This window comes from Vanellus vanellus (assembly GCF_965231255.1).
Source record: "Vanellus vanellus genome assembly, contig: HAP1_SCAFFOLD_1744, whole genome shotgun sequence".
NCBI classification, from domain to species: Eukaryota; Metazoa; Chordata; class Aves; order Charadriiformes; family Charadriidae; genus Vanellus; species Vanellus vanellus.
This window is the reverse complement of record NW_028128168.1, coordinates 1-24,251: the sequence shown is the minus strand read 5'-3', so window position 1 is coordinate 24,251 and position 24,251 is coordinate 1. Positions and strand designations below refer to the sequence as shown.

At 58.7% G+C, this 24,251-nt stretch overlaps 2 long non-coding RNA genes across 2 annotated transcripts; both read right to left on the bottom strand.

Annotated features, from left to right (window-relative positions):
* Nucleotides 1–8,143: 8,143 nt before the first annotated feature.
* On the bottom strand, nt 8,144–11,689 carry LOC309684683. The gene is made up of 3 exons (XR_014270327.1): nt 11,573–11,689; nt 10,159–10,254; nt 8,144–8,205 (listed from the first exon to the last, which is right to left on the bottom strand). It is a non-coding gene; the product is annotated as an uncharacterized lncRNA (long non-coding RNA).
* An 8,385-nt stretch (nt 11,690–20,074) lies between these two features.
* Nucleotides 20,075–23,599, bottom strand: LOC309684681. The gene is made up of 3 exons (XR_014270326.1): nt 23,483–23,599; nt 22,069–22,164; nt 20,075–20,136 (listed from the first exon to the last, which is right to left on the bottom strand). It is a non-coding gene; the product is annotated as an uncharacterized lncRNA (long non-coding RNA).
* Nucleotides 23,600–24,251: the final 652 nt, after the last annotated feature.

The following is a 24,251-nucleotide window of genomic DNA, read 5'->3' as shown; positions in this document are numbered from 1 at the left end:
ATGGTGAAGAGACAGCGGCAGCTGCGCGGGGCCGTTGCCGGGGCGACGGGCAGGTGCGGCCGCGCCTGCGCGGCGCGGAGAGGGGAGGGGGGGCGGATTTACCAACCCCCGGCTTTTTCCTCTTCAAAACGGGATGGATTTGTGTGCGACGGCACAAAATGAAACCGTTGCGCCTTCTTTCCCTCTTGCCTTCCGTCAGCTCTCGGGTAACGCCCGGGGGCTACCCGGAGCCGGTTCGCCTCCAGCGGACCGGCAGCCTGCCGCAGGCGGCGGTTTGAAGCCCCCGCCCCGCCACCGCCGGGCGGCCGGCGGGAGGGAGATACCCCCGCACGCGCCGAAGGAGTCCGCTCGGTTCCCCGGTGGCCCTGGCCACGCCCCGCCGCCGGGGGCGGTGCCCGGCAACGTCCCGTGCGGGGCCGGCGCTGCAGGGCGGGGCCGAGGCTGGCGGGGAGGCGTGGCCGAGACGAGGGAGGCGGGGCGGGAGAGGCCAGGGAGGAGGGGCCGAGACGAGCGTGGAGGCGGGGCCGAGGCGGGGCGGGAGGCGGGGCCGAGGCGGAGGAGGCAGGCCCCACGAGAGCGCTGTACTGCGCGTGCGCGGCCGCCCGGCTGCAGTGCCGGCTTGCGGCCGCCAGGCGGCACATGCGAGCGCAGACCGTCGCGCTGTAGCGCGCATGCGCGGCTCCCCGGCTGCAGTACCGGCGCTCGGTCGCACGGTGGCGGCAGCGAGAGCACAGCGGGGCCGAGCAGGGCGGGGCGGGGCGGGGCGAGGGAGGCGGGGCCTCGGAGGGGATGGAGGAGGAGCCGGGCCGGGAGGCGGCGCTCTCGCGGAGGGAGGCGGGGCAGCATGGCGGGGGCGGGGGCCTATGGCAACTGGAGGCGGGGCGGGGGGCGGGGCCGAGGAGGGCTACAACCCCCCTTGCGCGGGGGGGACCTCCCCCAGGGGACCCGGCCGGGATAACCCACAGCGGGTGACTCACGGGGGGCACCTCACTCTGCGCAACTCGCCCACGCTGGAGCCGGCCCTGCCGCGGCCACCAAACTGCCACCACTGCACACACCTTTTCCTCGCATCGGGGTGGGAGTTTCTTCACTTTTCCATAATACTCGGGTTTGGGGCTTTTCGGCGCTTATCCACCATGCAGAAATTGGTGATTTTCGCTTCTGTGCGTGAAAAGGGGGTGTGGATTTTTGCTTTCCAGCTGCACCAATCCAGGCGGATGGAGCTTGCCTGGGAGCCCCAAATTGGGAATTTTTTTTTTCTTCCCCCCCCCCCCCCCCGAAACAGAAAATTGGGGTTTGTTTTCCCCAAATGCAGACCCAGAAGCAGGGTTTTGGGGTGGTGTTGTGCCGTGGCGGCAACTCCCGCTCTGTGTGCACGGCCCGGCAGTGGAAAGCGGCCCCAAATAGGGATGGGAAAAGGGGGAGAAGGGGAAGGGGCAGTTTTTGAAAGCACTTTTACATTTAAAAAAAAAAAAAAAAAACGGGGAGGGGTGCAAGGCGGTGTGTCGAGGTTTTAAGTGCTTTCTATAAATAGGCTTTCCTTGCATTTCAAAACCCTTACAGAGAATAGACATTTCACCTATGTATCCATTTACACACAGACATAGATATATTTAGGGGAAATATAAGCCTGACGAATACCGGAAAACCTCCAGGAGCTGAAGGGGAGAGACAGAGCAGGTAAAGAAAAGGGGCGGGCAGCCCGGCAGAGCGAGAACGACAGAGCCAAAAACGGGCTCTGGGACACACCTTTTTATAGTCTAAAATCCTTTATGTAACAGAGTAGATCTAGGGGGTTATTTTGAACTCCGCCTACATAAAGGAATGACTATTCACTTATTAATAGAGACTAAAATGTGAGATTTTTCTTTATTTCAATGCCTCACACCCATATTTACGTGTTTAAAAGCTTGCTAATCCTCCCCTCCCCTCCCGTCCCCCGAATTTGCAGGCATTTTGGGGCTGTGATCCGCCTCTTTTCAGGCGAACCCCGTGTGACCCCCCCCATCCCCCACTCACCTGCTTCTCTGCCGCATCACCGCCGCCGCTCCCCCAGGGACCTTGGGCTGCCCCAAACGACATCATCACCCACACACCCCCTTTTTATTACCCACCCCCCCCTCCCCAAAAAGGCACAAAGACACTGCACCCAGGGCTGGGCCCATCCCCTCGGAGCGCTCAACAACCGGCAGGCAAACCTGGGCAGGGGGGTCTACTGAGCAGCGCCAGACCCACACGGCGAGACACCTGAAACACAAAAAGCTCCAATTATATTTCAGCAGATTAACAAAGAGCACAGAAGAAAGCAGAGGAATTCCCTCACACCGAGGGACGGGACGGCAGCGGAGCTACAGGAGGACACCAGGGAAACAGCTCAGCGCCAAATACAGCGCGGCCTTTCGAAGCCAGAGCGACTGAAACTCTTCCAGTCAGTATTAAGACTAACTGGTGCCATTCTGAGCACGACAGTAAACCCTCGGGCTGGCCCTGGGAAACCTCTCCTGTCTTCCTCACGGCGCTGCTGTCGCACAGGGCTGGGCCGTGACCAGAATCGACGCGACGGACCCCCTCAAATAGCTACAGCCCTCGCGCCGCCGCCGCTGCTGCTGCACACCTTGCTGGGTCAGTACAGCCAAAAGGGAAGGGTAAAGCTCTGAAGAGTGCAATGAACAAGAAAGAACAAAGCTCAGTCCTTCACTCTATGCTGAAGAGGTGCACGTATGCTTCGAGAGATATCTCTCTCTCTCTCTCTCTCTCTCTCCAATAAAAATACTTATACTACAAGAGTATTTGACTCTCCTTTGGCACTAAATGAGCTTGCCCAGCTGTCAATCCATACCATTAAACTAGCCATCTCCAAAATACACAGCTATAATTTGACTCGGGGGAGGCGGGGTGGCGGGGGGGGGGTGGGGGGTTCGGTGCTGCACGATTAGCAAGGACATCTGGCCAGCTGCCCTGCCCAGGAGAGATGCTACTGAACCGCCGGGGAAATGCGCCGCTGGCAGCCAGACAGAAATCAAGAACTTCAGAGCGCTTCCTCTCAAGATTGGCAATAAAACCCCGCTGACATTCGGTTGCCTCTTTTTAAACGTATCCTTTGTTTAAACATTTGGTTTTAAACATTGCCTTTGTTAAACGTTTAAATGTAATTTAAAAAACGGCCCTGTTTTTAAAGCTTTAGAACAAATACCTCATTGCCAAAGTACACCGAATACATTGTACGCTGCAGCCATTTGGCAGCTGCAGTTTAAACAACGCAAGTCCGTTTGTAAATCCTACAATTTTAACCTTTTTTAAAGTTTAATTTAGGATAGAAAAATCAGCAAGATGAAAAATCCCCCATATGGTTTTAACTGGGGGGGAGAGGGGGGAATCAAATTCCCGCTCCCGCAATCCATAAGGCTAACGAAAAGGACCGGCAGATGGGCTAATGCTTTCGGCTGTGCTGAACGTGCAGAGAAACGTGTTTTGACGATATCTCGCCTGTTACGACTGAAAACCCAAAGACCGGCCACGCCACCAAATTCGGAAGATGGGCTGAGGACTTTGGTTTTTTTTTTAAAAAGAAAGAGAAAGAGTGCAACGTCTTGGTGCCGAAAAAGGACATTAGGGAAGCAGCAGCTCACCAAAAACACATCGGGACTCGCTGTCACCACTTACAGGGCTGCCAGTGCTTCTTGGCAAAGCCTGGAAAACACGCAGAAGCCACGCCGCTTTGTCCCGCTTTGTCCTTTCTCTCTTCTCTGACCTCGACTGCTTTGCATGCAGAGGCTAGTATCTCAGTAAGATTTTCCAGTACTACTGGAAGACATTTTAAACACTTGTGGACTGAAAAAGCATACAGCTTTTACCACAAAAACAAAGTCTCTTTCTTCGGGACATCTGAACCCTTGCGAACGCTTTCTTGCCTCTTTTAGTACAACATTATTCTCACAGTGCCAGTTAACGGTAAGCACACAGAAAGAGATTACGCTTTCGGGAGGAGAAAATAAGCGGAGGGAAGCAAGCTTTGCATGGGCGCAACGTGCTCCAGAACACACCTTATTTTTAGTATTCGTGTTCAAATATTTCATCGGAGAATCACGGGAGGAGCGTCGGCACATCCTTCACGTCACCTTCAAGGCCCACACGACAAGGACCTTAGGAAAAACGCAGACGCACATGGGAGACGTACCTGGTCCTCTCAGACCACTCTGGATCCTTTCCGTCTGTCCCGTACCGTCACGGCAGAAGAAAGGGCGACCGCGGAGAAAGGCTGGCCGTTGACAATCTGCCGAGAGAGGAAGAAACCCGTGAACGTAAAGCCGGGGAGGAATCTCAAGCTTGCCTTCTCCATGAAGGCTTGCCAAGACGGCAGCTGAGCGGAGGAAAAAGTACTTGGCATCACCTTTGGGACGCTTCTTGGGGCAGGCCACGAGAGCTCTTGCACTTTTCAGACAACCCTGCCTTTCGCTGACTCACCGGCAGCTTCAGTTGCACTACAGCCACCTTCCCGGCTGCACGCAGGTGACAGACACGGACAGGTACGTTTTCTCAAGCCTACGTACAGCCAAGGTTTCCTCACCCTAGACGGCCCGAGGTGAACATTTTTGTTACAGGGTACAGCAACCCACCGGCCCGCCGAACCGCCTCCTGCCAAAAAGGCAATGATTTTTTCCAGGCTCTCTCTCCAGACGGTCACGAGCTTTTAAAACTGCCATTGTGCCACCAAACCTGCTCAGGGGCCCTGCCAGCTTTCGACTGCCCTCGGCCTTACCGGGCACACGCTCTCTGCCGTCTCCCAAAAGCAGGAGTACGGCACGCGCCCAGACCCCAGCGCAACCCTGCCGGTGCCCACACGCACCTCGCTCTTTGCACGAGGAGCCCCCGAGCATCCCTGCGAGCGCAGCCGCACGCGCAGGATCAGCTTCACCTACTCTGATTTCAGGGGATGCCATTTCTGAAGCTTCAAACCGAACACCGCCTCCTGACACTCGGCCACAGCAGAAGTCATCCATAACGAGAACTCCACAAACGCGCAGCAACGCAAATTGCAAACCCGCAGCAGCAGCTTCAGAGATATTTAGACCCGCAACAAGGGAGAAAAATAAAACAGCTTCATCTCGCGCGCACAGGAAAGCCACAGACAGACAGAGAAGAGGGTCTGCCTGTTTTCTGTAAGGGCTGAGAACGCTTTCTCCTTCCCTTCCGGAACCCCTCTGTTAGGTCTAAACATCTGTTACGGTTTGAGAGACCCGTAACAATTTACTGCCGTTAAGACAATCGTTCTATCACCCGATGACCCCCCTCCCCACCCGGCCCGGGCGCCGCTTCACTATCGCCCTTTCGGCCTTTATTTCTCCGGCACCACCAAACCCCCCAGGCCGAAGGCACCCCGCGGGGAACCGGGCCCAGCCACCCCCCGCTCCGAGCCTACAGTGCCCCTCCCCCCTCAGGCCCCCGTTCCCCCAGCCTCCCTCAAGGCACCCGCTCAGCGCCCCGCCCCGCCCCGCCCCGCCCCGCCTCAGGGTCCTCTACAGCCCACCCGCCATGTTCCCTCGGGGCCCCCTCAGGCCTTCCCACCTCGTTGCCCCCCGCCCCCCGCTCACCTTGACGCGCTCTCAGCTGCCTCGCGACGGCCTCGCGACAGGCCCGCGGGCCCGGCCCGGCTCGGCTCGCCACAGGACCCGCCCGCCGGGCTGCGCCTTCCCCCCGGGCCGCCCCGCTCCGATTTCGAACTGGGCGCCATTTTCCCCACGACCCCTCGGCTTCCGGAGCGTCCCGGCCCGCCCACGCCGCGCGCCCATTGGCCGCCGTCCGCACCCCTCCTTGGGAGCCCCCGCTCCATTGGCTCGACGCTGCCGTCAATCCCCACCGCGCCCCACCCCCGCGGGGCAATCCGACCAATCGGTGCGCGGCTTCCGCGCTGTGGTTGGCCCGCCCTCCCGCCTATCCGCCCGGGAGCGGTTGCCATGGTGAAGAGACAGCGGCAGCTGCGCGGGGCCGTTGCCGGGGCGACGGGCAGGTGCGGCCGCGCCTGCGCGGCGCGGAGAGGGGAGGGGGGGCGGATTTACCAACCCCCGGCTTTTTCCTCTTCAAAACGGGATGGATTTGTGTGCGACGGCACAAAATGAAACCGTTGCGCCTTCTTTCCCTCTTGCCTTCCGTCAGCTCTCGGGTAACGCCCGGGGGCTACCCGGAGCCGGTTCGCCTCCAGCGGACCGGCAGCCTGCCGCAGGCGGCGGTTTGAAGCCCCCGCCCCGCCACCGCCGGGCGGCCGGCGGGAGGGAGATACCCCCGCACGCGCCGAAGGAGTCCGCTCGGTTCCCCGGTGGCCCTGGCCACGCCCCGCCGCCGGGGGCGGTGCCCGGCAACGTCCCGTGCGGGGCCGGCGCTGCAGGGCGGGGCCGAGGCTGGCGGGGAGGCGTGGCCGAGACGAGGGAGGCGGGGCGGGAGAGGCCAGGGAGGAGGGGCCGAGACGAGCGTGGAGGCGGGGCCGAGGCGGGGCGGGAGGCGGGGCCGAGGCGGAGGAGGCAGGCCCCACGAGAGCGCTGTACTGCGCGTGCGCGGCCGCCCGGCTGCAGTGCCGGCTTGCGGCCGCCAGGCGGCACATGCGAGCGCAGACCGTCGCGCTGTAGCGCGCATGCGCGGCTCCCCGGCTGCAGTACCGGCGCTCGGTCGCACGGTGGCGGCAGCGAGAGCACAGCGGGGCCGAGCAGGGCGGGGCGGGGCGGGGCGAGGGAGGCGGGGCCTCGGAGGGGATGGAGGAGGAGCCGGGCCGGGAGGCGGCGCTCTCGCGGAGGGAGGCGGGGCAGCATGGCGGGGGCGGGGGCCTATGGCAACTGGAGGCGGGGCGGGGGGCGGGGCCGAGGAGGGCTACAACCCCCCTTGCGCGGGGGGGACCTCCCCCAGGGGACCCGGCCGGGATAACCCACAGCGGGTGACTCACGGGGGGCACCTCACTCTGCGCAACTCGCCCACGCTGGAGCCGGCCCTGCCGCGGCCACCAAACTGCCACCACTGCACACACCTTTTCCTCGCATCGGGGTGGGAGTTTCTTCACTTTTCCATAATACTCGGGTTTGGGGCTTTTCGGCGCTTATCCACCATGCAGAAATTGGTGATTTTCGCTTCTGTGCGTGAAAAGGGGGTGTGGATTTTTGCTTTCCAGCTGCACCAATCCAGGCGGATGGAGCTTGCCTGGGAGCCCCAAATTGGGAATTTTTTTTTTCTTCCCCCCCCCCCCCCCCCCCGAAACAGAAAATTGGGGTTTGTTTTCCCCAAATGCAGACCCAGAAGCAGGGTTTTGGGGTGGTGTTGTGCCGTGGCGGCAACTCCCGCTCTGTGTGCACGGCCCGGCAGTGGAAAGCGGCCCCAAATAGGGATGGGAAAAGGGGGAGAAGGGGAAGGGGCAGTTTTTGAAAGCACTTTTACATTTAAAAAAAAAAAAAAAAAAACGGGGAGGGGTGCAAGGCGGTGTGTCGAGGTTTTAAGTGCTTTCTATAAATAGGCTTTCCTTGCATTTCAAAACCCTTACAGAGAATAGACATTTCACCTATGTATCCATTTACACACAGACATAGATATATTTAGGGGAAATATAAGCCTGACGAATACCGGAAAACCTCCAGGAGCTGAAGGGGAGAGACAGAGCAGGTAAAGAAAAGGGGCGGGCAGCCCGGCAGAGCGAGAACGACAGAGCCAAAAACGGGCTCTGGGACACACCTTTTTATAGTCTAAAATCCTTTATGTAACAGAGTAGATCTAGGGGGTTATTTTGAACTCCGCCTACATAAAGGAATGACTATTCACTTATTAATAGAGACTAAAATGTGAGATTTTTCTTTATTTCAATGCCTCACACCCATATTTACGTGTTTAAAAGCTTGCTAATCCTCCCCTCCCCTCCCGTCCCCCGAATTTGCAGGCATTTTGGGGCTGTGATCCGCCTCTTTTCAGGCGAACCCCGTGTGACCCCCCCCATCCCCCACTCACCTGCTTCTCTGCCGCATCACCGCCGCCGCTCCCCCAGGGACCTTGGGCTGCCCCAAACGACATCATCACCCACACACCCCCTTTTTATTACCCACCCCCCCCTCCCCAAAAAGGCACAAAGACACTGCACCCAGGGCTGGGCCCATCCCCTCGGAGCGCTCAACAACCGGCAGGCAAACCTGGGCAGGGGGGTCTACTGAGCAGCGCCAGACCCACACGGCGAGACACCTGAAACACAAAAAGCTCCAATTATATTTCAGCAGATTAACAAAGAGCACAGAAGAAAGCAGAGGAATTCCCTCACACCGAGGGACGGGACGGCAGCGGAGCTACAGGAGGACACCAGGGAAACAGCTCAGCGCCAAATACAGCGCGGCCTTTCAAAGCCAGAGCGACTGAAACTCTTCCAGTCAGTATTAAGACTAACTGGTGCCATTCTGAGCACGACAGTAAACCCTCGGGCTGGCCCTGGGAAACCTCTCCTGTCTTCCTCACGGCGCTGCTGTCGCACAGGGCTGGGCCGTGACCAGAATCGACGCGACGGACCCCCTCAAATAGCTACAGCCCTCGCGCCGCCGCCGCTGCTGCTGCACACCTTGCTGGGTCAGTACAGCCAAAAGGGAAGGGTAAAGCTCTGAAGAGTGCAATGAACAAGAAAGAACAAAGCTCAGTCCTTCACTCTATGCTGAAGAGGTGCACGTATGCGTCGAGAGATCTCTCTCTCTCTCTCTCTCTCTCTCTCTCTCTCTCTCTCTCTCTCTCTCCAATAAAAATACTTATACTACAAGAGTATTTGACTCTCCTTTGGCACTAAATGAGCTTGCCCAGCTGTCAATCCATACCATTAAACTAGCCATCTCCAAAATACACAGCTATAATTTGACTCGGGGGAGGCGGGGTGGCGGGGGGGGGGTGGGGGGTTCGGTGCTGCACGATTAGCAAGGACATCTGGCCAGCTGCCCTGCCCAGGAGAGATGCTACTGAACCGCCGGGGAAATGCGCCGCTGGCAGCCAGACAGAAATCAAGAACTTCAGAGCGCTTCCTCTCAAGATTGGCAATAAAACCCCGCTGACATTCGGTTGCCTCTTTTTAAACGTATCCTTTGTTTAAACATTTGGTTTTAAACATTGCCTTTGTTAAACGTTTAAATGTAATTTAAAAAACGGCCCTGTTTTTAAAGCTTTAGAACAAATACCTCATTGCCAAAGTACACCGAATACATTGTACGCTGCAGCCATTTGGCAGCTGCAGTTTAAACAACGCAAGTCCGTTTGTAAATCCTACAATTTTAACCTTTTTTAAAGTTTAATTTAGGATAGAAAAATCAGCAAGATGAAAAATCCCCCATATGGTTTTAACTGGGGGGGAGAGGGGGGAATCAAATTCCCGCTCCCGCAATCCATAAGGCTAACGAAAAGGACCGGCAGATGGGCTAATGCTTTCGGCTGTGCTGAACGTGCAGAGAAACGTGTTTTGACGATATCTCGCCTGTTACGACTGAAAACCCAAAGACCGGCCACGCCACCAAATTCGGAAGATGGGCTGAGGACTTTGGTTTTTTTTTTTAAAAAGAAAGAGAAAGAGTGCAACGTCTTGGTGCCGAAAAAGGACATTAGGGAAGCAGCAGCTCACCAAAAACACATCGGGACTCGCTGTCACCACTTACAGGGCTGCCAGTGCTTCTTGGCAAAGCCTGGAAAACACGCAGAAGCCACGCCACTTTGTCCCGCTTTGTCCTTTCTCTCTTCTCTGACCTCGACTGCTTTGCATGCAGAGGCTGGTATCTCAGTAAGATTTTCCAGTACTACTGGAAGACATTTTAAACACTTGTGGACTGAAAAAGCATACAGCTTTTACCACAAAAACAAAGTCTCTTTCTTCGGGACATCTGAACCCTTGCGAACGCTTTCTTGCCTCTTTTAGTACAACATTATTCTCACAGTGCCAGTTAACGGTAAGCACACAGAAAGAGATTACGCTTTCGGGAGGAGAAAATAAGCGGAGGGAAGCAAGCTTTGCATGGGCGCAACGTGCTCCAGAACACACCTTATTTTTAGTATTCGTGTTCAAATATTTCATCGGAGAATCACGGGAGGAGCGTCGGCACATCCTTCACGTCACCTTCAAGGCCCACACGACAAGGACCTTAGGAAAAACGCAGACGCACATGGGAGACGTACCTGGTCCTCTCAGACCACTCTGGATCCTTTCCGTCTGTCCCGTACCGTCACGGCAGAAGAAAGGGCGACCGCGGAGAAAGGCTGGCCGTTGACAATCTGCCGAGAGAGGAAGAAACCCGTGAACGTAAAGCCGGGGAGGAATCTCAAGCTTGCCTTCTCCATGAAGGCTTGCCAAGACGGCAGCTGAGCGGAGGAAAAAGTACTTGGCATCACCTTTGGGACGCTTCTTGGGGCAGGCCACGAGAGCTCTTGCACTTTTCAGACAACCCTGCCTTTCGCTGACTCACCGGCAGCTTCAGTTGCACTACAGCCACCTTCCCGGCTGCACGCAGGTGACAGACACGGACAGGTACGTTTTCTCAAGCCTACGTACAGCCAAGGTTTCCTCACCCTAGACGGCCCGAGGTGAACATTTTTGTTACAGGGTACAGCAACCCACCGGCCCGCCGAACCGCCTCCTGCCAAAAAGGCAATGATTTTTTCCAGGCTCTCTCTCCAGACGGTCACGAGCTTTTAAAACTGCCATTGTGCCACCAAACCTGCTCAGGGGCCCTGCCAGCTTTCGACTGCCCTCGGCCTTACCGGGCACACGCTCTCTGCCGTCTCCCAAAAGCAGGAGTACGGCACGCGCCCAGACCCCAGCGCAACCCTGCCGGTGCCCACACGCACCTCGCTCTTTGCACGAGGAGCCCCCGAGCATCCCTGCGAGCGCAGCCGCACGCGCAGGATCAGCTTCACCTACTCTGATTTCAGGGGATGCCATTTCTGAAGCTTCAAACCGAACACCGCCTCCTGACACTCGGCCACAGCAGAAGTCATCCATAACGAGAACTCCACAAACGCGCAGCAACGCAAATTGCAAACCCGCAGCAGCAGCTTCAGAGATATTTAGACCCGCAACAAGGGAGAAAAATAAAACAGCTTCATCTCGCGCGCACAGGAAAGCCACAGACAGACAGAGAAGAGGGTCTGCCTGTTTTCTGTAAGGGCTGAGAACGCTTTCTCCTTCCCTTCCGGAACCCCTCTGTTAGGTCTAAACATCTGTTACGGTTTGAGAGACCCGTAACAATTTACTGCCGTTAAGACAATCGTTCTATCACCCGATGACCCCCCTCCCCACCCGGCCCGGGCGCCGCTTCACTATCGCCCTTTCGGCCTTTATTTCTCCGGCACCACCAAACCCCCCAGGCCGAAGGCACCCCGCGGGGAACCGGGCCCAGCCACCCCCCGCTCCGAGCCTACAGTGCCCCTCCCCCCTCAGGCCCCCGTTCCCCCAGCCTCCCTCAAGGCACCCGCTCAGCGCCCCGCCCCGCCCCGCCCCGCCCCGCCTCAGGGTCCTCTACAGCCCACCCGCCATGTTCCCTCGGGGCCCCCTCAGGCCTTCCCACCTCGTTGCCCCCCGCCCCCCGCTCACCTTGACGCGCTCTCAGCTGCCTCGCGACGGCCTCGCGACAGGCCCGCGGGCCCGGCCCGGCTCGCCACAGGACCCGCCCGCCGGGCTGCGCCTTCCCCCCGGGCCGCCCCGCTCCGATTTCGAACTGGGCGCCATTTTCCCCACGACCCCTCGGCTTCCGGAGCGTCCCGGCCCGCCCACGCCGCGCGCCCATTGGCCGCCGTCCGCACCCCTCCTTGGGAGCCCCCGCTCCATTGGCTCGACGCTGCCGTCAATCCCCACCGCGCCCCACCCCCGCGGGGCAATCCGACCAATCGGTGCGCGGCTTCCGCGCTGTGGTTGGCCCGCCCTCCCGCCTATCCGCCCGGGAGCGGTTGCCATGGTGAAGAGACAGCGGCAGCTGCGCGGGGCCGTTGCCGGGGCGACGGGCAGGTGCGGCCGCGCCTGCGCGGCGCGGAGAGGGGAGGGGGGGCGGATTTACCAACCCCCGGCTTTTTCCTCTTCAAAACGGGATGGATTTGTGTGCGACGGCACAAAATGAAACCGTTGCGCCTTCTTTCCCTCTTGCCTTCCGTCAGCTCTCGGGTAACGCCCGGGGGCTACCCGGAGCCGGTTCGCCTCCAGCGGACCGGCAGCCTGCCGCAGGCGGCGGTTTGAAGCCCCCGCCCCGCCACCGCCGGGCGGCCGGCGGGAGGGAGATACCCCCGCACGCGCCGAAGGAGTCCGCTCGGTTCCCCGGTGGCCCTGGCCACGCCCCGCCGCCGGGGGCGGTGCCCGGCAACGTCCCGTGCGGGGCCGGCGCTGCAGGGCGGGGCCGAGGCTGGCGGGGAGGCGTGGCCGAGACGAGGGAGGCGGGGCGGGAGAGGCCAGGGAGGAGGGGCCGAGACGAGCGTGGAGGCGGGGCCGAGGCGGGGCGGGAGGCGGGGCCGAGGCGGAGGAGGCAGGCCCCACGAGAGCGCTGTACTGCGCGTGCGCGGCCGCCCGGCTGCAGTGCCGGCTTGCGGCCGCCAGGCGGCACATGCGAGCGCAGACCGTCGCGCTGTAGCGCGCATGCGCGGCTCCCCGGCTGCAGTACCGGCGCTCGGTCGCACGGTGGCGGCAGCGAGAGCACAGCGGGGCCGAGCAGGGCGGGGCGGGGCGGGGCGAGGGAGGCGGGGCCTCGGAGGGGATGGAGGAGGAGCCGGGCCGGGAGGCGGCGCTCTCGCGGAGGGAGGCGGGGCAGCATGGCGGGGGCGGGGGCCTATGGCAACTGGAGGCGGGGCGGGGGGCGGGGCCGAGGAGGGCTACAACCCCCCTTGCGCGGGGGGGACCTCCCCCAGGGGACCCGGCCGGGATAACCCACAGCGGGTGACTCACGGGGGGCACCTCACTCTGCGCAACTCGCCCACGCTGGAGCCGGCCCTGCCGCGGCCACCAAACTGCCACCACTGCACACACCTTTTCCTCGCATCGGGGTGGGAGTTTCTTCACTTTTCCATAATACTCGGGTTTGGGGCTTTTCGGCGCTTATCCACCATGCAGAAATTGGTGATTTTCGCTTCTGTGCGTGAAAAGGGGGTGTGGATTTTTGCTTTCCAGCTGCACCAATCCAGGCGGATGGAGCTTGCCTGGGAGCCCCAAATTGGGAATTTTTTTTTTCTTCCCCCCCCCCCCCCCCGAAACAGAAAATTGGGGTTTGTTTTCCCCAAATGCAGACCCAGAAGCAGGGTTTTGGGGTGGTGTTGTGCCGTGGCGGCAACTCCCGCTCTGTGTGCACGGCCCGGCAGTGGAAAGCGGCCCCAAATAGGGATGGGAAAAGGGGGAGAAGGGGAAGGGGCAGTTTTTGAAAGCACTTTTACATTTAAAAAAAAAAAAAAAAAACGGGGAGGGGTGCAAGGCGGTGTGTCGAGGTTTTAAGTGCTTTCTATAAATAGGCTTTCCTTGCATTTCAAAACCCTTACAGAGAATAGACATTTCACCTATGTATCCATTTACACACAGACATAGATATATTTAGGGGAAATATAAGCCTGACGAATACCGGAAAACCTCCAGGAGCTGAAGGGGAGAGACAGAGCAGGTAAAGAAAAGGGGCGGGCAGCCCGGCAGAGCGAGAACGACAGAGCCAAAAACGGGCTCTGGGACACACCTTTTTATAGTCTAAAATCCTTTATGTAACAGAGTAGATCTAGGGGGTTATTTTGAACTCCGCCTACATAAAGGAATGACTATTCACTTATTAATAGAGACTAAAATGTGAGATTTTTCTTTATTTCAATGCCTCACACCCATATTTACGTGTTTAAAAGCTTGCTAATCCTCCCCTCCCCTCCCGTCCCCCGAATTTGCAGGCATTTTGGGGCTGTGATCCGCCTCTTTTCAGGCGAACCCCGTGTGACCCCCCCCATCCCCCACTCACCTGCTTCTCTGCCGCATCACCGCCGCCGCTCCCCCAGGGACCTTGGGCTGCCCCAAACGACATCATCACCCACACACCCCCTTTTTATTACCCACCCCCCCCTCCCCAAAAAGGCACAAAGACACTGCACCCAGGGCTGGGCCCATCCCCTCGGAGCGCTCAACAACCGGCAGGCAAACCTGGGCAGGGGGGTCTACTGAGCAGCGCCAGACCCACACGGCGAGACACCTGAAACACAAAAAGCTCCAATTATATTTCAGCAGATTAACAAAGAGCACAGAAGAAAGCAGAGGAATTCCCTCACACCGAGGGACGGGACGGCAGCGGAGCTACAGGAGGACACCAGGGAAACAGCTCAGCGCCAAATACAGCGCGGCCTTTCGAAGCCAGAGCGACTGAAACTCTTCCAGTCAGTATTAAGACTAACTGGTGCCATTCTGAGCACGACAGTAAACCCTCGGGCTGGCCCTGGGAAACCTCTCCTGTCTTCCTCACGGCGCTGCTGTCGCACAGGGCTGGGCCGTGACCAGAATCGACGCGACGGACCCCCTCAAATAGCTACAGCCCTCGCGCCGCCGCCGCTGCTGCTGCACACCTTGCTGGGTCAGTACAGCCAAAAGGGAAGGGTAAAGCTCTGAAGAGTGCAATGAACAAGAAAGAACAAAGCTCAGTCCTTCACTCTATGCTGAAGAGGTGCACGTATGCTTCGAGAGATATCTCTCTCTCTCTCTCTCTCTCTCTCCAATAAAAATACTTATACTACAAGAGTATTTGACTCTCCTTTGGCACTAAATGAGCTTGCCCAGCTGTCAATCCATACCATTAAACTAGCCATCTCCAAAATACACAGCTATAATTTGACTCGGGGGAGGCGGGGTGGCGGGGGGGGGGTGGGGGGTTCGGTGCTGCACGATTAGCAAGGACATCTGGCCAGCTGCCCTGCCCAGGAGAGATGCTACTGAACCGCCGGGGAAATGCGCCGCTGGCAGCCAGACAGAAATCAAGAACTTCAGAGCGCTTCCTCTCAAGATTGGCAATAAAACCCCGCTGACATTCGGTTGCCTCTTTTTAAACGTATCCTTTGTTTAAACATTTGGTTTTAAACATTGCCTTTGTTAAACGTTTAAATGTAATTTAAAAAACGGCCCTGTTTTTAAAGCTTTAGAACAAATACCTCATTGCCAAAGTACACCGAATACATTGTACGCTGCAGCCATTTGGCAGCTGCAGTTTAAACAACGCAAGTCCGTTTGTAAATCCTACAATTTTAACCTTTTTTAAAGTTTAATTTAGGATAGAAAAATCAGCAAGATGAAAAATCCCCCATATGGTTTTAACTGGGGGGGAGAGGGGGGAATCAAATTCCCGCTCCCGCAATCCATAAGGCTAACGAAAAGGACCGGCAGATGGGCTAATGCTTTCGGCTGTGCTGAACGTGCAGAGAAACGTGTTTTGACGATATCTCGCCTGTTACGACTGAAAACCCAAAGACCGGCCACGCCACCAAATTCGGAAGATGGGCTGAGGACTTTGGTTTTTTTTTTAAAAAGAAAGAGAAAGAGTGCAACGTCTTGGTGCCGAAAAAGGACATTAGGGAAGCAGCAGCTCACCAAAAACACATCGGGACTCGCTGTCACCACTTACAGGGCTGCCAGTGCTTCTTGGCAAAGCCTGGAAAACACGCAGAAGCCACGCCGCTTTGTCCCGCTTTGTCCTTTCTCTCTTCTCTGACCTCGACTGCTTTGCATGCAGAGGCTAGTATCTCAGTAAGATTTTCCAGTACTACTGGAAGACATTTTAAACACTTGTGGACTGAAAAAGCATACAGCTTTTACCACAAAAACAAAGTCTCTTTCTTCGGGACATCTGAACCCTTGCGAACGCTTTCTTGCCTCTTTTAGTACAACATTATTCTCACAGTGCCAGTTAACGGTAAGCACACAGAAAGAGATTACGCTTTCGGGAGGAGAAAATAAGCGGAGGGAAGCAAGCTTTGCATGGGCGCAACGTGCTCCAGAACACACCTTATTTTTAGTATTCGTGTTCAAATATTTCATCGGAGAATCACGGGAGGAGCGTCGGCACATCCTTCACGTCACCTTCAAGGCCCACACGACAAGGACCTTAGGAAAAACGCAGACGCACATGGGAGACGTACCTGGTCCTCTCAGACCACTCTGGATCCTTTCCGTCTGTCCCGTACCGTCACGGCAGAAGAAAGGGCGACCGCGGAGAAAGGCTGGCCGTTGACAATCTGCCGAGAGAGGAAGAAACCCGTGAACGTAAAGCCGGGGAGGAATCTCAAGCTTGCCTTCTCCATGAAGGCTTGCCAAGACGGCAGCTGAGCGGAGGAAAAAGTACTTGGCATCACCTTTGGGACGCTTCTTGGGGCAGGCCACGAGAGCTCTTGCACTTTTCAGACAACCCTGCCTTTCGCTGACTCACCGGCAGCTTCAGTTGCACTACAGCCACCTTCCCGGCTGCACGCAGGTGACAGACACGGACAGGTACGTTTTCTCAAGCCTACGTACAGCCAAGGTTTCCTCACCCTAGACGGCCCGAGGTGAACATTTTTGTTACAGGGTACAGCAACCCACCGGCCCGCCGAACCGCCTCCTGCCAAAAAGGCAATGATTTTTTCCAGGCTCTCTCTCCAGACGGTCACGAGCTTTTAAAACTGCCATTGTGCCACCAAACCTGCTCAGGGGCCCTGCCAGCTTTCGACTGCCCTCGGCCTTACCGGGCACACGCTCTCTGCCGTCTCCCAAAAGCAGGAGTACGGCACGCGCCCAGACCCCAGCGCAACCCTGCCGGTGCCCACACGCACCTCGCTCTTTGCACGAGGAGCCCCCGAGCATCCCTGCGAGCGCAGCCGCACGCGCAGGATCAGCTTCACCTACTCTGATTTCAGGGGATGCCATTTCTGAAGCTTCAAACCGAACACCGCCTCCTGACACTCGGCCACAGCAGAAGTCATCCATAACGAGAACTCCACAAACGCGCAGCAACGCAAATTGCAAACCCGCAGCAGCAGCTTCAGAGATATTTAGACCCGCAACAAGGGAGAAAAATAAAACAGCTTCATCTCGCGCGCACAGGAAAGCCACAGACAGACAGAGAAGAGGGTCTGCCTGTTTTCTGTAAGGGCTGAGAACGCTTTCTCCTTCCCTTCCGGAACCCCTCTGTTAGGTCTAAACATCTGTTACGGTTTGAGAGACCCGTAACAATTTACTGCCGTTAAGACAATCGTTCTATCACCCGATGACCCCCCTCCCCACCCGGCCCGGGCGCCGCTTCACTATCGCCCTTTCGGCCTTTATTTCTCCGGCACCACCAAACCCCCCAGGCCGAAGGCACCCCGCGGGGAACCGGGCCCAGCCACCCCCCGCTCCGAGCCTACAGTGCCCCTCCCCCCTCAGGCCCCCGTTCCCCCAGCCTCCCTCAAGGCACCCGCTCAGCGCCCCGCCCCGCCCCGCCCCGCCCCGCCTCAGGGTCCTCTACAGCCCACCCGCCATGTTCCCTCGGGGCCCCCTCAGGCCTTCCCACCTCGTTGCCCCCCGCCCCCCGCTCACCTTGACGCGCTCTCAGCTGCCTCGCGACGGCCTCGCGACAGGCCCGCGGGCCCGGCCCGGCTCGGCTCGCCACAGGACCCGCCCGCCGGGCTGCGCCTTCCCCCCGGGCCGCCCCGCTCCGATTTCGAACTGGGCGCCATTTTCCCCACGACCCCTCGGCTTCCGGAGCGTCCCGGCCCGCCCACGCCGCGCGCCCATTGGCCGCCGTCCGCACCCCTCCTTGGGAGCCCCCGCTCCATTGGCTCGACGCTGCCGTCAATCCCCACCGCGCCCCACCCCCGCGGGGCAATCCGACCAATCGGTGCGCGGCTTCCGCGCTGTGGTTGGCCCGCCCTCCCGCCTATCCGCCCGGGAGCGGTTGCCATGGTGAAGAGACAGCGGCAGCTGCGCGGGGCCGTTGCCGGGGCGACGGGCAGGTGCGGCCGCGCCTGCGCGGCGCGGAGAGGGGAGGGGGGGCGGATTTACCAACCCCCGGCTTTTTCCTCTTCAAAACGGGATGGATTTGTGTGCGACGGCACAAAATGAAACCGTTGCGCCTTCTTTCCCTCTTGCCTTCCGTCAGCTCTCGGGTAACGCCCGGGGGCTACCCGGAGCCGGTTCGCCTCCAGCGGACCGGCAGCCTGCCGCAGGCGGCGGTTTGAAGCCCCCGCCCCGCCACCGCCGGGCGGCCGGCGGGAGGGAGATACCCCCGCACGCGCCGAAGGAGTCCGCTCGGTTCCCCGGTGGCCCTGGCCACGCCCCGCCGCCGGGGGCGGTGCCCGGCAACGTCCCGTGCGGGGCCGGCGCTGCAGGGCGGGGCCGAGGCTGGCGGGGAGGCGTGGCCGAGACGAGGGAGGCGGGGCGGGAGAGGCCAGGGAGGAGGGGCCGAGACGAGCGTGGAGGCGGGGCCGAGGCGGGGCGGGAGGCGGGGCCGAGGCGGAGGAGGCAGGCCCCACGAGAGCGCTGTACTGCGCGTGCGCGGCCGCCCGGCTGCAGTGCCGGCTTGCGGCCGCCAGGCGGCACATGCGAGCGCAGACCGTCGCGCTGTAGCGCGCATGCGCGGCTCCCCGGCTGCAGTACCGGCGCTCGGTCGCACGGTGGCGGCAGCGAGAGCACAGCGGGGCCGAGCAGGGCGGGGCGGGGCGGGGCGAGGGAGGCGGGGCCTCGGAGGGGATGGAGGAGGAGCCGGGCCGGGAGGCGGCGCTCTCGCGGAGGGAGGCGGGGCAGCATGGCGGGGGCGGGGGCCTATGGCAACTGGAGGCGGGGCGGGGGGCGGGGCCGAGGAGGGCTACAACCCCCCTTGCGCGGGGGGGACCTCCCCCAGGGGACCCGGCCGGGATAACCCACAGCGGGTGACTCACGGGGGGCACCTCACTCTGCGCAACTCGCCCACGCTGGAGCCGGCCCTGCCGCGGCCACCAAACTGCCACCACTGCACACACCTTTTCCTCGCATCGGGGTGGGAGTTTCTTCACTTTTCCATAATACTCGGGTTTGGGGCTTTTCGGCGCTTATCCACCATGCAGAAATTGGTGATTTTCGCTTCTGTGCGTGAAAAGGGGGTGTGGATTTTTGCTTTCCAGCTGCACCAATCCAGGCGGATGGAGCTTGCCTGGGAGCCCCAAATTGGGAATTTTTTTTTTCTTCCCCCCCCCCCCCCCCCCCCGAAACAGAAAATTGGGGTTTGTTTTCCCCAAATGCAGACCCAGAAGCAGGGTTTTGGGGTGGTGTTGTGCCGTGGCGGCAACTCCCGCTCTGTGTGCACGGCCCGGCAGTGGAAAGCGGCCCCAAATAGGGATGGGAAAAGGGGGAGAAGGGGAAGGGGCAGTTTTTGAAAGCACTTTTACATTTAAAAAAAAAAAAAAAAAAACGGGGAGGGGTGCAAGGCGGTGTGTCGAGGTTTTAAGTGCTTTCTATAAATAGGCTTTCCTTGCATTTCAAAACCCTTACAGAGAATAGACATTTCACCTATGTATCCATTTACACACAGACATAGATATATTTAGGGGAAATATAAGCCTGACGAATACCGGAAAACCTCCAGGAGCTGAAGGGGAGAGACAGAGCAGGTAAAGAAAAGGGGCGGGCAGCCCGGCAGAGCGAGAACGACAGAGCCAAAAACGGGCTCTGGGACACACCTTTTTATAGTCTAAAATCCTTTATGTAACAGAGTAGATCTAGGGGGTTATTTTGAACTCCGCCTACATAAAGGAATGACTATTCACTTATTAATAGAGACTAAAATGTGAGATTTTTCTTTATTTCAATGCCTCACACCCATATTTACGTGTTTAAAAGCTTGCTAATCCTCCCCTCCCCTCCCGTCCCCCGAATTTGCAGGCATTTTGGGGCTGTGATCCGCCTCTTTTCAGGCGAACCCCGTGTGACCCCCCCCATCCCCCACTCACCTGCTTCTCTGCCGCATCACCGCCGCCGCTCCCCCAGGGACCTTGGGCTGCCCCAAACGACATCATCACCCACACACCCCCTTTTTATTACCCACCCCCCCCTCCCCAAAAAGGCACAAAGACACTGCACCCAGGGCTGGGCCCATCCCCTCGGAGCGCTCAACAACCGGCAGGCAAACCTGGGCAGGGGGGTCTACTGAGCAGCGCCAGACCCACACGGCGAGACACCTGAAACACAAAAAGCTCCAATTATATTTCAGCAGATTAACAAAGAGCACAGAAGAAAGCAGAGGAATTCCCTCACACCGAGGGACGGGACGGCAGCGGAGCTACAGGAGGACACCAGGGAAACAGCTCAGCGCCAAATACAGCGCGGCCTTTCGAAGCCAGAGCGACTGAAACTCTTCCAGTCAGTATTAAGACTAACTGGTGCCATTCTGAGCACGACAGTAAACCCTCGGGCTGGCCCTGGGAAACCTCTCCTGTCTTCCTCACGGCGCTGCTGTCGCACAGGGCTGGGCCGTGACCAGAATCGACGCGACGGACCCCCTCAAATAGCTACAGCCCTCGCGCCGCCGCCGCTGCTGCTGCACACCTTGCTGGGTCAGTACAGCCAAAAGGGAAGGGTAAAGCTCTGAAGAGTGCAATGAACAAGAAAGAACAAAGCTCAGTCCTTCACTCTATGCTGAAGAGGTGCACGTATGCTTCGAGAGATATCTCTCTCTCTCTCTCTCTCTCTCTCCAATAAAAATACTTATACTACAAGAGTATTTGACTCTCCTTTGGCACTAAATGAGCTTGCCCAGCTGTCAATCCATACCATTAAACTAGCCATCTCCAAAATACACAGCTATAATTTGACTCGGGGGAGGCGGGGTGGCGGGGGGGGGGGTGGGGGGTTCGGTGCTGCACGATTAGCAAGGACATCTGGCCAGCTGCCCTGCCCAGGAGAGATGCTACTGAACCGCCGGGGAAATGCGCCGCTGGCAGCCAGACAGAAATCAAGAACTTCAGAGCGCTTCCTCTCAAGATTGGCAATAAAACCCCGCTGACATTCGGTTGCCTCTTTTTAAACGTATCCTTTGTTTAAACATTTGGTTTTAAACATTGCCTTTGTTAAACGTTTAAATGTAATTTAAAAAACGGCCCTGTTTTTAAAGCTTTAGAACAAATACCTCATTGCCAAAGTACACCGAATACATTGTACGCTGCAGCCATTTGGCAGCTGCAGTTTAAACAACGCAAGTCCGTTTGTAAATCCTACAATTTTAACCTTTTTTAAAGTTTAATTTAGGATAGAAAAATCAGCAAGATGAAAAATCCCCCATATGGTTTTAACTGGGGGGGAGAGGGGGGAATCAAATTCCCGCTCCCGCAATCCATAAGGCTAACGAAAAGGACCGGCAGATGGGCTAATGCTTTCGGCTGTGCTGAACGTGCAGAGAAACGTGTTTTGACGATATCTCGCCTGTTACGACTGAAAACCCAAAGACCGGCCACGCCACCAAATTCGGAAGATGGGCTGAGGACTTTGGTTTTTTTTTTTAAAAAGAAAGAGAAAGAGTGCAACGTCTTGGTGCCGAAAAAGGACATTAGGGAAGCAGCAGCTCACCAAAAACACATCGGGACTCGCTGTCACCACTTACAGGGCTGCCAGTGCTTCTTGGCAAAGCCTGGAAAACACGCAGAAGCCACGCCACTTTGTCCCGCTTTGTCCTTTCTCTCTTCTCTGACCTCGACTGCTTTGCATGCAGAGGCTGGTATCTCAGTAAGATTTTCCAGTACTACTGGAAGACATTTTAAACACTTGTGGACTGAAAAAGCATACAGCTTTTACCACAAAAACAAAGTCTCTTTCTTCGGGACATCTGAACCCTTGCGAACGCTTTCTTGCCTCTTTTAGTACAACATTATTCTCACAGTGCCAGTTAACGGTAAGCACACAGAAAGAGATTACGCTTTCGGGAGGAGAAAATAAGCGGAGGGAAGCAAGCTTTGCATGGGCGCAACGTGCTCCAGAACACACCTTATTTTTAGTATTCGTGTTCAAATATTTCATCGGAGAATCACGGGAGGAGCGTCGGCACATCCTTCACGTCACCTTCAAGGCCCACACGACAAGGACCTTAGGAAAAACGCAGACGCACATGGGAGACGTACCTGGTCCTCTCAGACCACTCTGGATCCTTTCCGTCTGTCCCGTACCGTCACGGCAGAAGAAAGGGCGACCGCGGAGAAAGGCTGGCCGTTGACAATCTGCCGAGAGAGGAAGAAACCCGTGAACGTAAAGCCGGGGAGGAATCTCAAGCTTGCCTTCTCCATGAAGGCTTGCCAAGACGGCAGCTGAGCGGAGGAAAAAGTACTTGGCATCACCTTTGGGACGCTTCTTGGGGCAGGCCACGAGAGCTCTTGCACTTTTCAGACAACCCTGCCTTTCGCTGACTCACCGGCAGCTTCAGTTGCACTACAGCCACCTTCCCGGCTGCACGCAGGTGACAGACACGGACAGGTACGTTTTCTCAAGCCTACGTACAGCCAAGGTTTCCTCACCCTAGACGGCCCGAGGTGAACATTTTTGTTACAGGGTACAGCAACCCACCGGCCCGCCGAACCGCCTCCTGCCAAAAAGGCAATGATTTTTTCCAGGCTCTCTCTCCAGACGGTCACGAGCTTTTAAAACTGCCATTGTGCCACCAAACCTGCTCAGGGGCCCTGCCAGCTTTCGACTGCCCTCGGCCTTACCGGGCACACGCTCTCTGCCGTCTCCCAAAAGCAGGAGTACGGCACGCGCCCAGACCCCAGCGCAACCCTGCCGGTGCCCACACGCACCTCGCTCTTTGCACGAGGAGCCCCCGAGCATCCCTGCGAGCGCAGCCGCACGCGCAGGATCAGCTTCACCTACTCTGATTTCAGGGGATGCCATTTCTGAAGCTTCAAACCGAACACCGCCTCCTGACACTCGGCCACAGCAGAAGTCATCCATAACGAGAACTCCACAAACGCGCAGCAACGCAAATTGCAAACCCGCAGCAGCAGCTTCAGAGATATTTAGACCCGCAACAAGGGAGAAAAATAAAACAGCTTCATCTCGCGCGCACAGGAAAGCCACAGACAGACAGAGAAGAGGGTCTGCCTGTTTTCTGTAAGGGCTGAGAACGCTTTCTCCTTCCCTTCCGGAACCCCTCTGTTAGGTCTAAACATCTGTTACGGTTTGAGAGACCCGTAACAATTTACTGCCGTTAAGACAATCGTTCTATCACCCGATGACCCCCCTCCCCACCCGGCCCGGGCGCCGCTTCACTATCGCCCTTTCGGCCTTTATTTCTCCGGCACCACCAAACCCCCCAGGCCGAAGGCACCCCGCGGGGAACCGGGCCCAGCCACCCCCCGCTCCGAGCCTACAGTGCCCCTCCCCCCTCAGGCCCCCGTTCCCCCAGCCTCCCTCAAGGCACCCGCTCAGCGCCCCGCCCCGCCCCGCCCCGCCCCGCCTCAGGGTCCTCTACAGCCCACCCGCCATGTTCCCTCGGGGCCCCCTCAGGCCTTCCCACCTCGTTGCCCCCCGCCCCCCGCTCACCTTGACGCGCTCTCAGCTGCCTCGCGACGGCCTCGCGACAGGCCCGCGGGCCCGGCCCGGCTCGCCACAGGACCCGCCCGCCGGGCTGCGCCTTCCCCCCGGGCCGCCCCGCTCCGATTTCGAACTGGGCGCCATTTTCCCCACGACCCCTCGGCTTCCGGAGCGTCCCGGCCCGCCCACGCCGCGCGCCCATTGGCCGCCGTCCGCACCCCTCCTTGGGAGCCCCCGCTCCATTGGCTCGACGCTGCCGTCAATCCCCACCGCGCCCCACCCCCGCGGGGCAATCCGACCAATCGGTGCGCGGCTTCCGCGCTGTGGTTGGCCCGCCCTCCCGCCTATCCGCCCGGGAGCGGTTGCCATGGTGAAGAGACAGCGGCAGCTGCGCGGGGCCGTTGCCGGGGCGACGGGCAGGTGCGGCCGCGCCTGCGCGGCGCGGAGAGGGGAGGGGGGGCGGATTTACCAACCCCCGGCTTTTTCCTCTTCAAAACGGGATGGATTTGTGTGCGACGGCACAAAATGAAACCGTTGCGCCTTCTTTCCCTCTTGCCTTCCGTCAGCTCTCGGGTAACGCCCGGGGGCTACCCGGAGCCGGTTCGCCTCCAGCGGACCGGCAGCCTGCCGCAGGCGGCGGTTTGAAGCCCCCGCCCCGCCACCGCCGGGCGGCCGGCGGGAGGGAGATACCCCCGCACGCGCCGAAGGAGTCCGCTCGGTTCCCCGGTGGCCCTGGCCACGCCCCGCCGCCGGGGGCGGTGCCCGGCAACGTCCCGTG